Source organism: Panthera pardus, unplaced genomic scaffold (assembly GCF_024362965.1).
Source record: "Panthera pardus isolate Hobbes unplaced genomic scaffold, ASM2436296v1 HiC_scaffold_11, whole genome shotgun sequence".
Lineage (NCBI taxonomy): Eukaryota > Metazoa > Chordata > Mammalia > Carnivora > Felidae > Panthera > Panthera pardus.
In genome coordinates, this window is record NW_026526666.1 from 35,687,213 (window position 1) to 35,701,161 (window position 13,949).

Genomic DNA, 13,949 nt, shown 5'->3' on the forward strand with positions numbered 1-13,949 from the left:
CACTTGGATCTCTAGACACTCTGCAACTTAGATACAACTACAGGGAACATGTTGAGAGTATCTTAGGACTGCCTGAGGTTCTTTTCTTGATTGCCTTGATAGAAAGTGGGATTAAAAGAGACATGTTCAGTTGTACAAAAATAAAGCTCTGGGGGTGCGTGGCTGGTTCAGTTGGTTAAGCATCCGATTTCGGCTCAGGTCATGATCACACGGTTCGTGGGTTCGAGCTCCACGTCAGGCTGTATGTTGACAGCTCAGGGCCTGCAGCCTGCTTCGGATTCTGTGTCTCCCTCTCTCTCTGCCCCTCCCCATCTCACGCTCTGTCTCTCTGTCTCTCTGTCTCTCTCAAAAATGAATAAATGTTACCAAAAAATTTTTTTAAAATAAAGCTCTGTTTCTTATACACTTGTATTTGTAGGCTAAGATTTAGAACCAATACATTTAAGAAAATAAGAATTGGTTAACACTTATTGAACCACTTGTCATGTAGTGTACTGGGCATCATTTTAAGGGCTGTATGTGGGTTAACTGGTTTACAAGAGAGCTTCTTTGTGAACTTTGATTTGACTTTTATAATGTTCTTATATAAGAAAACTTTAAAATACTATAGTGTATTTCTTTTTATTTTATTTTATTTTTACTTTTATTTTTTTGTAAGCTCCACACCCAATGTGGAGCTGGAAGTCATGACCCTGAGTTCAAGAGTCACATACTCTACCAATTGAGCCAGCCAGGGGCCCCACTATACTGTATTTCTAACAAGAACAATTTCCATTTTATTATTTGGAGCTGGCTCATTTAAAACAAAGAATTTTATTATAGATAAATTCTAACACATACAAAAGTAGAGAAGATAATATGCAAAACCCCATGTACCCATCTCCCAAGTTTAATAATTATTAAGCATGACCAATCACGTTTTGTATTTTGAACCAAATCTTAGAAATCATATCATTTTATCTATGTTTATATTCGGTATGTGTCTCTAAAACATGAGGCTTCACTTCGTGAAATATCCAGTGTTCAAATATCCTCAATTGTCTCAAAACTTTTTTTAAACATTGTTGAAGTCAAGATCCAAACAAAGCCCACACATGGCATTTGGTTGATAGGTCCCTTATGTCTCTTTTATTCTTTAAGTTTCCCTTTCCTATTGTATTTTTTTCTTTTTTCTTTTTTTCTTTTCAGGGGGTGGGGGAAAGTCCATGTTACCCGTCTTGCATATTTTTCCACATTGTGGGTTTTGCGGATCTCCACCTATTCATTTAGCATATTCCCATGACCACCGTTGATTCCTGAGTTATTGCTCATCTTCAGTCTCATTCTTCTGTCTCTTCACTCCTTCCTTCCAGCTTTACATATACCTACAATATAATAGAGCCCTGACTAAAACCAAAACCAATCTGTAATCAAGGTTTGATGGTGGGAGGAAGTCATCTTTATTTTCAATGATTCTAGAGCTTTCACCTGTGAAGTCTAAATCTCATGTGTTTTACTGAATGAGAATTCCCCACTTTCACCCAACACTGTTGTCTAACCAGACATTTATTTGCAGATGACTCACCACTTGTCTCAAAAATCTACATTTAAACACAGATAACCATTAACACACCCGCAAAGCATTAATTTGTCTTGGCTTTTGTGTCCTACTCCTGTGTTTCTAATTTCATTTTGTTTACCAGACAATGTCTGGTGCCCTGGATTCTTCGATATGCTAATCTGTTCCCCATTCACCGTGGGATTGAGGTCATCCCTCAGGGAACAGGCTTTCATCTGATTAGACATATTGAATGGCTGATTTATTTCCATTCTGGGTGGAGAAGACAGACAGCAGGCTCTCCCTTGGGAGAAGGTGGGGCTGGTTCTAGACAGCATTTGATATACTCACAGCTGAGAACTCTTGAGAACAAAGCCAGAGGGAGGGAGGGTGTTGTGTTTGATTCAGAGCAGGTAGTTGCAGTGTAGTAATCAGATAAGCTGTCCACAAGCTGATGTATTGTAGTTCACATGTGTGAACGCTGAAAGGTACTATTATTATTTTAGCTTTGACCTTGTGGGTGACAGCAGCATTGACTTCTATCCACTCATTTGGCCTCGAAGCTCTATTATCGCTAATGCTCTTCAAAGCCTAAATGAACTGTTATGTAAGGCATATATGTGCTAGTTGGCTAAATACGTCCTTAAACTGGCTTTGTTATAAATAATCCCCAGTTGCATATAGCTTCAAATCTATGTTATCTTTTTGGAGAGTACAGTTATTTTTATTGCATCTGAGTTCTGATTTATAACAAGCGAATTTGCAAGCAGAAAAAAGCTTAGAGAAATGAAGACCCAGAACCATGTGCCTGGAGAAAGCACATTTTGTGATTGAATGTTAACTTTTGAAGGAAAATGTTGGTGCACTCAGAAGCAGAAACTGGTAAACATTGCTGGATCCACCAGCTAGGAGGGCTATCAGAAGGTTGTTAGTCCATCTAAAACCATTGTGAAAATGCCTTTAAAGATTGGAGTGGAATGGAAAGGATGCTGCTTGGGAGGAGGGGAAGAATTCTTAACTTTACAGGCGTGGTGGTTTACAAAATGCTCTGTCTTACATTTTCGTATTTGAACTTCATGACCACCTTGTGGAGTGTGATACTGTGCCCACTTTTAAGAAAAGTAAATGAGGTAAAGGGAGAGTAAATGACCTGCTCAAAATCAAAGTCAGTAAGTGGCAGCATTTGAAAGTAGGTCTTCAGATACCATCTGCATGTCCCTACACTACAAAGCCAAGGCCTTTGCCTCATGGGGCTCTGCCCCGTGCCCTTCCTATTGCTTCCCAGTGAGCTGTGAGCTGCCTTTCCTGGTTTCTGTAAAGATGACAGGAAGTGGCTTCTGTCCTTACTTTCTCTTGAAATACAGCTTATTATCAATCTGTTGATTTAGCAAGGCATGCTCGGCCAAGTCGTTTCTCCTCACTGGGCCTCACTTCCTTAATCCTTAAGATTTCGTCTACTTGAGAGAGAGGGGGACAGAGGCTGTGCTGTGAAGCTGTGTTGTGAGCACAGAGCCCGATATGGGGCTCAAACTCACAAACTGTGAAATCAGGACCTGAGCCAAAGTTGGATGCTTAACCAACTGAGCCACACAGGCTCTCCTCTATTTTTTTTTTTTTTTTAATTAAAACTTAAAGCTTAAAGCAAATGTAAATAATAGCTACCATTTCTTGAGCACTATTTGGAATTAGGTACTGCACTTAATCTCTTACAGGAATTGTTGCTAACCCAGGACAGCTCTGCAATATTAACTATATTTTATGGTAGGCTTCTAAGCCACAGAGAAGCTAAGTAGCTCTCCCAAAGTCTAAACACCCCATCATCTCTCTCCTGTACCATTGAAATAGCCTCTTTTTTTTTTAATGCTTATTTATTTATTTATTTTGAACTGGGGGAGGGAGGGGCAAAGAGAGGGAGACAGAGAATCCCAAGCAGGCTCCATGCGGTCAGCACAGAGCCCACTGTGGGGCTCAAACTCACCAATTGTGAGATTATGACCTGAGCTAAAATCAAGAGTTGGATGCTTAACCAACTGAGCCACCCAGGCACCCCTTTTGTGATAGCCTTTTAATTGGTCTTCTGGTTTCCACTTTGGCATCACTACTTCCATTTTCCACACAACACGCACAATAATCTTGTTAAAACTTTAACCAGATCAGGTTCCTGCCCTGATGGCTTCCCATCCTGCTTAGCCATCCAGAGTTCAAACTCTCAACCACTTTCCTCCTCTATACTCTCTGGTATTTAGAATAATGGCCCCCCAAAGATGTCTATATTCTAAATCCTGGAGCCTGTGAAATTGTTACATGGCAAAAGGGACTTTACAGGTTGGATTAAGTTAATGAACTTGAGGTGGAGAATGGCCTTTTGGCTTACCCTGGATTATCTGAGTGGGCCCAATGTAGTCACAAGGGTCCTTATGAGGAAAAGAAGGTGGCAGGGATGGGGTGGGAGACAGGGAGAGGTCATGGAGGGATTTGAAGATGCTAGGCTGCTGGCTTTGAATGTAGAAGAGGGAGTCACAAGCTAAGAAATGCCGGCAACCTCTAGAAGCTAGAAAAGGCAAGGAAACAGGTTCTCACTAAACCTTATGGAGGAAGTGTGGCCCTTCTGATACTTTGCTTTCAGCCCCCTGAACCCATGTTGGATTTCTGACCTCCACAACTATAAGATAATAAATGTTTGTTGTTTTAAGTCACTAAGATTCTAGTAATTTGTTATAGCAGCAATAGGAAACTAATACATACTTTATATACTAATACATACATACACATCAAGCTTGTTCTGGCTTTAGGGCTTTTGCATTTGTTCCCTCTGCCTGGAGTCCTCTGCCCTAAGATTTTAGAATGACCACCCCACCTAAGGCATCCTGCCTGCATGGCACTCTCTGTCACATACTTGGTGTTATTGTCTTAACTAATTTGTTTTCATTTTGTCTCACCCAACAGCAGATATAAGCCCCATGAGAGAAGTGTCTTTATCTGGCTTTATTTGTTGGTATATCCCTGATGTCTAGGACATTGTCACACAGTGTCCCTCTGTCCTACGAGAGGCAGACAGTAAGTGATTTTGGAGGAGAGTTAGCAACAGAAGTAATGGAGCATGTACATAAACTCAGGTCAGTTCACTTCTAAATATTTATAAGATGGAACTATTTTTAAGCCACCTCCTCTCACTGTAGATGATTTCTTCTTGAAACTTGCCAAATTTGGAAATGAGGGAGAAGTGAAACACATTCAGAAAAAAAAATCTCACCATGCCTTTGTCTTCATGGTTGGCATTTTGTTAGTCGCCATGGAAGACTTCCAAGAAGGGAAAAAGACTAGGATTCATTTTAGAGGTCCTCGTTGACTACGACACTCTAAGATCTGTACGGTACATAGGTCATCTTTACTGTATACAGAGCAAATTCAGTATTTATATTTTACATTTATAATTAGAAAACTTGAATGTCCATTTAGCTCCTTTCCAAGAGGCCAAATAAAAAAAAAAAATCAAGTGATTCCTTACAAATAGAGATTTCTCTTTTTTCCAAACTCCCTTGTGAGAGTATTAACAGAAATATTAATATCATGCGTTTACATAGGGTAACATGGCTCTTCTAGAACATGTCTTCTGGCATTTGTCTGGGAAATATGGGAGTCGGCGGTTTATAGATGCCAATGAATTGTCCTAGGGTATCTCCCAAAGCTAGAAAATGTTAACAAGTGGAAGTGTTGCTTGGCCCTGAAGGTCTGGGCAGGAGTCTACACAGGCATTCCCCAATCTCAGCACCATAGTGGTTGACCTAAGTGAGAGGTGGGGGGGGGGGGGAGTGCAGAAAAGAAGGGGGAATGGCCCCAGGCATATAGCACTCTCCACTGCTAGCTTCCCAGGGGAAAGAGTACTTTCTCTTTCTCTGTCCTTCCATACGAAATCCCATGAATGGATATCATTGGGTTCTCTACCTGTCCCTTAACCAACTGCTATGGCCAGAGGGTGGGGTACTCTGCTTAGTCAAGATCAGGTCTCATGCTCACCTCCAAATTTAGGGTCAGAATCAATGCCCCTTAACTGCTTCAAGGAGACCTAAGGAGAAGTGCTTTCCTAAGAAAAACAGGATGTTGTTACCAGAAAAAGAAATCAATGCTGGGCAGGCAAAAGCAACATATGTCCTCTACCTTCCCCAATTGCTAAAGGTGGAGTTTCAGCCACCAAGACTTGAATAAGGGAGATATTTTTGAAGTGCTTTTTTTGGGTCCTCAGATAACACCATGCTACCACCAACCTACTTAAAAAGCATTAAAGAGCCATCTGGTCTGGGTTTGACTATTCTATCCATATTGCTTGCAGTTCTAGCTTAAATCCCTTGGCTTGTAAATCAGGTAGCAACATTTAAATATGCTGAATTCTGAAAATGCTGGGATTATAAATAGTTCATCATCTCTTATAATTGCAAACAGCAGTTCTGAGAACTTTAGCATCTCAAAACCTCCAGCAGGGTTTATGGGTTTTCCTGTTTTATTTTGTTTGTTTTGTATAGTTTAAAAAAGAGGATGTTTCATTTAAAAAAAAATTACTCTTATACTAAACAAACCATATAGCAAGACTTTCTGTACAAATAAAACTCCAAATGCTTATTTTTGTTTGTTTCTTTTTTTTTTTTAAAGTAATCTCTACACCCAACATGGGTCTCCAACTCACAACCCCAAGATCAAGAGTTGCACGCTCTACTGACTGAACCAGCCAGACACCCTTGCTTATTTTTGTTCCTTAAGACTATGTTCGTTTGAATATTTCAGAATGTATTCATGTTTTTTGGTTGCCTACCCTAGTTTTGCAGAAAGTGAGTTAAATTTAAAGTGTTATTTCTCATGCAAATGAAAAGTGAAGGCTATTAATTGTATATTTTTGAAGTGCTTTTTTCTGGGTATTGCTCTGATTTGGATATGCATTTCATGTGCTGCTGATTTGCAACATATAAATTAGATCCCTCTTATCATTTTCTAAATTTTACTTTAAGGGCCTTGCTTAATATTATTTCTTAATATTTTCTTTTTCATTATTTATATCTTATTGGATGAGGCATTGAAATTTATTTCACAGACTCTACTTTCGTTATGAAATACATTTGTAATCTAAATATGCTGCAATCATGTCTTCTATGATTTGCCTGCCACCCACTTTTCCAGGTTCCAATACCACCTGAAGAACTATATTACAGGTATCCGTTGTTTTCATTTATCCTTCATCTCTTTTTCTTTAGTAAAACACCAGCTTTTTCACTGCTCCTCCTCTACTCCACGTGGATCTGGTGGGACTGCTGATTGTGGTAATGCTGCCTTGCTGAGGATTTTAGTAGGTGATCCAGGCTAGGCTAGTTGACCACATTCCTTAGAACACAGTAATTGGTCCAAGGTGGGCACATCATCTAAGCTGAAACAATCAAAACCTCTTCCCAGCACTTTCTGGAGTAGATACCATTCTCATCTCTCTTTGGTGACAAGCAATCAGATGTCACCCAAGAACTACGTGCATCCATGTTCCCTGCTTGATGGAGAAATTTTGTCTGCAGTAGGATAGAATGAAGTCAAAGGTACTGAAGGAGGAAGAGGTGAGAGAAGGAGACAAGGAATGCAGACAAATATCTTTTCAGGACAATATAATGGAAACAATAATGGGCCAAGAGAGGTGAACATATATTTAAAGAATTAATTATAGTGCAAGACCGTGGACTCTAAGCTAGGTAAGGAGGAAAAGAAGTTCTGGGGAATGGAGATAAACAGAGTGAAAGAGCAGTAGGGTCAAATGAACAAAGTGCCTAGTGGAGTAGAAGAATTTTTTGAGCTGAGGTATAAAGAGGCATGCACTGAAGTATAGAAGTAATATGCTTGAAACTGAGATGACTGAGGGGGACAGTTATAAATGACAAGGTGTAAAGATAACTGGCTTGGTGGCTGAAGTGATGTGGCAGAAAAAAAGATCACTGCAAATAAAGAGATTGGGGAAGGAAGAGGCCATGAGATTAGATAGACCATTCACTGTAGCAGAATGGCAGAGAGAAAGACAGTGAACCCGCTATTGAAATCTCCAAGAACTGTGTAGGAGTGATCTGGAGGACAGGAGAGGGCCACAGAGCAAGGGGGTCTGGAGAGAGGTGCATTCTGATGGCATCAGTTTCAAAGCAGTTGATGGGGGACAGCAAGAAAGGGACAATGGTTTGGAAGTGGCAGGGAGAAGCAAGAAGTCTGCCTGTACCACCTTCTGGCCTGGTGGTACATGGAGTGTGAGAGAAAATGGCTGCCACTCATGAGTGCTGCAGGGAATTCAGTGTCCTCAGAGAAAAGCCGGGTTTCCCCCAGAGCCAGAAGGTGAAGAGACTGGTCAGAGAAGAATGTGGGTATAGGGGACTTTCTGGTGACAGAGCCATATGGGGATTCGAATTTGAGTGATGAATTTGACCTGGGAAGCTTAGGCATCTTGAGTTCACTGAGATAAACATCTAGACAAGACAGGGTGCCCTGGTGGCAGCTTAAAGGGAGGGGATAATTAATTCTAATTATTCTTGGAACTTGACTCAGCCAATTCTTAGATGAGGAGGGAATAAGAATTCAATTCATTGGAATCCAATTGATTCTATAATGCTGTTCATCCTTTTTCCTTAATAGCTCAAGTTGGCCCTCTTCCAATCCTCACTGATTCTGTACTGACTTAGGTCTTCAGTACTCCTTCCCTGGGTTATTACAGTTGCCCCCTAATGGGTTGCTCTCACTGATCTTGCTTCTCTCTAATTCATTCTCCATATTTCTGCCAGAAGTCACTCATTTATTTCTAAGTCATTCATTTATTTTTTTTAAGTTTGTTTATTTATTGTGGGGGGTGGGCAGAGAGAGAGAGGGAGAGAGAGAATCCCAAGAAGGCTCTGCACTGGCAGCTCGATCTTACCAACAGTGAGATCATGACCTGAGCCCAAACCAAGAGTCAGACGCTTAACTGACCAAGCCACCCAGGATCCCCTCTAAGTCACCCATTTAATCAGGTACCTTCTCTGCTCTAAATCCACTGAGGGCTCTTCTAAATGCTTCAAGATAAGATCCAAACTTCTTAGCATGGGGATGCCCCTCAAGGAGCTGACCCTCATTCTGTCCTGTGGCCTCATGGGCCCCAATTCTCCCACAGGCTCAGGCCGTTCCCTTTGTCTGCAATGCTCAGTCCCCCATTTTCATTTGATTATCTTATATTCATTCTTCTCAGAGAGAATTCAAATCTTTGAAAGAATGTACAAGAAAAAATGGCAATCCTGGCTGTTCTGAGAAGGGAAACTGGGCAGCCTGGTAGGGTGGGGGAGGAGGGTAGAAGGGAAACCTTTCCTAGCATTCCCTTTTGTACATTTTGGATTTTATACTATATGAATGCATTGCCTCATCTTTAAAAGTAATGCAAATTAAAAAAACAAACAAACAGTTAAAGCATCAATAGACCAAATAAAAGATACATGTAAGTGTTTCCTCCTCTGTGAAGTCTTCCCTAACTTCACACTTCCTGCATTGAGCTATCACTGTGCTTTCCATAATCCTCTAGCATAGCATTTATCATTCTGTATTGTAATTATCTGCAAACAATTAAGCAGTCATAATACTCTCAGAACCTAGAAGCTCCTGGAAGAAAGGGATTTGGTCTTACTCTCTTTTGAATCTCTGGCACCTTCCACAGCTCTGGTACATAGCAGGTGCTCAGTAAATGTTTGTTAAATTTATGAGTGCGTAGAACTTCTGTGTAGAAGGGAAACCAAAGATATGGAAATAATCCTGATCATTTTATAAATGATGAAATGAGGCCTAGAGAAGTTACTTATTAAGGATTGGTAGCAGAATAAAATGAGAATCCAAGCTTTCTGGGGTCTAATTTTGGCCCTAGAATAAATTATAAAATTTTCTCTTTAAGATAGTGAACATGGTGTGAACTGTATCTAATTTGACCTGAGGCCCTGGATTTTCAGGAAATTTCTGATTTTCAGTAAACTACCGGTTTAATCTCCAAAGGACACTTTGGTCTTAAATTTGGTTTTAGAAATCATGTAACCTGGGCACCTGGGTGGCTCAGTCGGTTAGGCTTCCGACTTTGGCTAAGGTAATAATCTTTAGGTTTGTGGATTCAGAGCCTGGAACCTGCTTCAGATTCTGTGTCTTCCTCTCTCTCAGCTCCTCCCCTGCTCGCACTCTCTCTCTCTCAAAAATAAATAAACATTAAAAAAATTTTTTTAATAAATAAAAATAAACATTTAAAAAGAAAAAAAGAAAAAAAAAAGAAATCATATAATCCAAGTAGTTCATAGGCCTGGCTTATATTAACAGAAAGTTCACAGGAGAATTTTGAATGTGCTCTTAAAAGTTGTGTTTTATGTTATGTTTTCTTCAAACACATAGTGTGGTAGGCAGAGCTGTACACAGTGTCCTTAAAGACGAAAGAAGGGCATAGAAAAAGTGCCCGCGTCAACTCAAAATGGTATATTCAGTTCTCATTTGTTAACATTTATTTGCTGAATGTCCAGGGCATAAGAGCAGTGATCAAGGGCATTTTATTTTACATAGCAGTCATGTTTTTATGTGTAAAATGGTATTGTTAATGACTACCTGGACCAGATATTAAGTACCCTAGGGAGATCTTCTCGGGCTTCCAGATCAGTGGTCTTCAAACTTTTTGCTCATATACTTCCCTGAAAGAATTTTGAAAAACTTGTATCCCTCCCACATATTTGAATAAAGTTTATTTATCTTGAGTGTGTGTGTGTGTGTGAGAGAGAGAGAGAGAGAGAGAGAGAGAGAGAGAGAGAGAGAGAATCCCAAGCAGGCTCTGCACTATCAGTGTAGAGCCTGATGCAGGGATAGAACTCACCAACTGCCGCATGACCAGAGCTGAAATCAAGAGCTGGACACTTAACTGACTGAGCCACCCAGGCACCTTCCCTCCGACATTTTTATGTTGCCACTTATAATTTTTTATCATAAACTTGTAAAGGGTGTGGTTTCCAGCATAATGCAATTCATGATGTTTTAACATAAAGTTGTGAGGTGTTTTTAAAGGTGTCCCAAACAGCAACATGCAGAAGGTTGAAACTAGACCACTTTCTCACACCATTCACAAAAATAAACTCAAAACGGATAAAGGACCTGAATGTGAGACAGAAAACCATCAAAACCCTAGAGGAGAAAGCAGGAAAAGACCTCTCTGACCTCAGTCGTAGCAATTTCTTACTTGACACATCCCCAAAGGCAAGGGAATTAAAAGCAAAAATGAACTACTGGGACATCATGAAGATAAAAAGCTTCTGCACAGCAAAGGAAACAACCAACAAAACTAAAAGGCAACCAATGGAATGGGAAAAGATATTTGCAAATGACATATCGGACAAAGGGCTAGTATCCAAAATCTGTAAAGAGCTCACCAAACTCCACACCCGAAAAACAAATAATCCAGTGAAGAAATGGGCAGAAAACATGAATAGACATTTCTCTAAAGAAGACATCCGGATGGCCAACAGGCACATGAAAAGATGCTCAACGTTGCTCCTCATCAGGGAAATACAAATCAAAACCACACTCAGATATCACCTCACGCCAGTCAGAGTGGCCAAAATGAACAAATCAGGAGACTATAGATGCTGGTGAGGATGTGGAGAAACGGGAAGCCTCTTGCATTGTTGGTGGGAATGCAAATTGGTGCAGCCGCTCTGGAAAGCAGTGTGGAGGTTCCTCAAAAAATTAAAAATAGACCTACCCTATGACCCAGCAATAGCACTGCTAGGAATTTACCCAAGGGATACAGGAGTGCTGATGCATAGGGGCACTTGTACCCCAATGTTTATAGCAGCACTCTCAACAATAGCCAAATTATGGAAAGAGCCTAAATGTCCATCAACTGATGAATAGATAAAGAAATTGTGGTTTATATACACAATGGAGTACTACGTGGCAATGAGAAAGAATGAAATATGGCCCTTTGTAGCAACGTGGATGGAACTGGAGAGTGTGATGCTAAGTGAAATAAGCCATACAAAGGAAGACAGATACCATATATTTTCACTCTTATGTGGATTCAGAGAAACTTAACAGAAACCCATGGGGGAGGGGAAGGAAAAAAAAAAAGAGGTTAGAGTGGGAGAGAGCCAAGCATAAGAGACTCTTAAAAAGTGAGAACAAACTGAGGGTTGTTCGGGGGTGGGAGGGAGGGGAGGGTGGGTGATGGGTATTGAGGAGGGCACCTTTTGGGATGAGCACTGGGTATTGTATGGAAACCAATTTGACAATAAATTTCAAAAAATAAAAAATAAAAATAAATAAATAAATAAATGAAGGTGTCCCAAAGAATTTAAAGCCCACAGTAATTTGTTACCCAACATTATTATTTCAATGTATATACACTAGCACTCCTTTAACAGTTAGAAAATTTAAATTTTTGCTTTTTATCCTTGAATTCATATTTTCACTCCATTTTCCCCACAGAATGGTATCTTATTGCATGAAAAATTTTTCTTGACCATTACATCATTCTTTATAACAGACATTTTAACTATATATTGACATAATTTTACTTCCAGTGACTCTCTAGGTTCTAGGTGTTAAAAATGTCTCTGGATGGAGTTATCATTAAAATTATTAGTAGTACACAACTGATCAAACAGTGGCTATATTACAAATTGATAACTACCTTGAAACATTACAAAATGAGATTTTATTGAAAATGCATGTGTTAATGAAAGGGATTTCAAATCCTATGGATTTGTGGATGAATATATTTATATTCTGCTTGTATGATTGGGTTCTGCTTCAATTCTATTCAATGCATTTGACACTGTATAGATAGAAACGCTGAAGTACTTTATCCACAGAAATGAGTAGATGGAAATGGGAGGAATTTGCTGTAGCAGTGTTACTCAGTTCTTCGAATTCTCAATTATATGCCAAGAGTCACGTGATGATTTATCGTTTGAATTACTTGTAATGCTCTATCAGGCAAGAGTTCTGTTCGTCACATTCCCTCTTTCTCAACACTAACACGGTCTTCAGATTTCCTGTGTTTTGCGAACCTGGGGTTAGTGCACCATAGGAAGAAGTGGGGTGTGTGAGAATGACTTTCTTTTGTTAAGTGGAAAAATGGCAATTAATTGTGGGAAGGGGGTGGAAGAGAGACTACAAGCCAGTTCTCAGGCAGATACATTTGAAGAAAAGTGTGGAAATGGAGGGTGTGGAATTGATTCCTTTCAAACTATCCATGTTCTGTACCACATGGAGAGTCTTTGTGCCTATAGGCAGAGGGTGGTTACCTCAGTTTAAAAATTACCCCTGGGGTGCCTGGGTGGCTCAGTCAGTTAAGCATCTGACTTCAGCTCAGGTCATGATCTCACAGTCCCTGGGTTCGAGCCCTGCGTCAGGCTCTGTGCTGACAGCTCAGAGCCTGCAGCCTGTTTCAGATTCTGTGTCTCCCTCTCTCTGCCCCTCCCCCATTCATGCTCTCCCCATTCTCTCTCTCTCTCTCAAAAATAAACGTTAAAAAAATTTTTTTTAATTAAAAAAACTACTCTTCACTAATTAGCAGCCTTTTGAACAAAAATGATTGGAGAGCAACAGAGATAAGGGCAGTCCTAAATAGGTTGGTAATGACATGGTGGTTAAGAAAAGAGCCCTGTGAACCTTAGCTCTGAAATTTACTTGCTGTGTGATCCTGGGCAAATTATTTAACCTCTCCCTGCTTAATTCCTAATCTGGAAATAAAGGCAATAATGATATCTACCTTATAGGGTTGTTGTGAGGATGAAATACATTCATATTTAAGGCTCTGAGAACAATGCTTAATCATTCAATAAATCATTAACATTAATACTAGGAAATTATTAAATCTTACATACGCATAAAGATGATAACTCCTAAGTAAGTTAAAAACTTGATATATACTTTGCTATGACTGAAGTGAACTGCTTTAATTTGTAAATTAAACGAAAACTGAAGTTTCCACAGCAAGTATGTGACAGAGCAAAGCATATATTTTTGCTCAGGGTTTGTATAGTCTTAACATTCAGACTATGCTGCCTTTTGAAACACAAGTGCACCAAAAATAAATGAAATAGAGAGTGTATGAGTTGTAAAGTTATTCTTCCTAGATCAAAGAATGGCCTATGTTAGGCAAAGTTTATAATATGCTTATTTCCAGCATATATTTCCAGGACTGAAAAGTGTTTGATATGTTCTCTTCTCATCTTCTATAACCACAGAAAATTTCCATTATTTCCATCTAGAATGCCACCCCTCCCCACTACACATATACTTATTACTAAATATATCATCCAACTTTCGGTCCTAGAGGTTTGGGGGTTTTGCTTTGCTGCTGTTACCGGGGCCTCAGGCAGATCATGTTCATCAGTTGTATCTTTGTTAAATA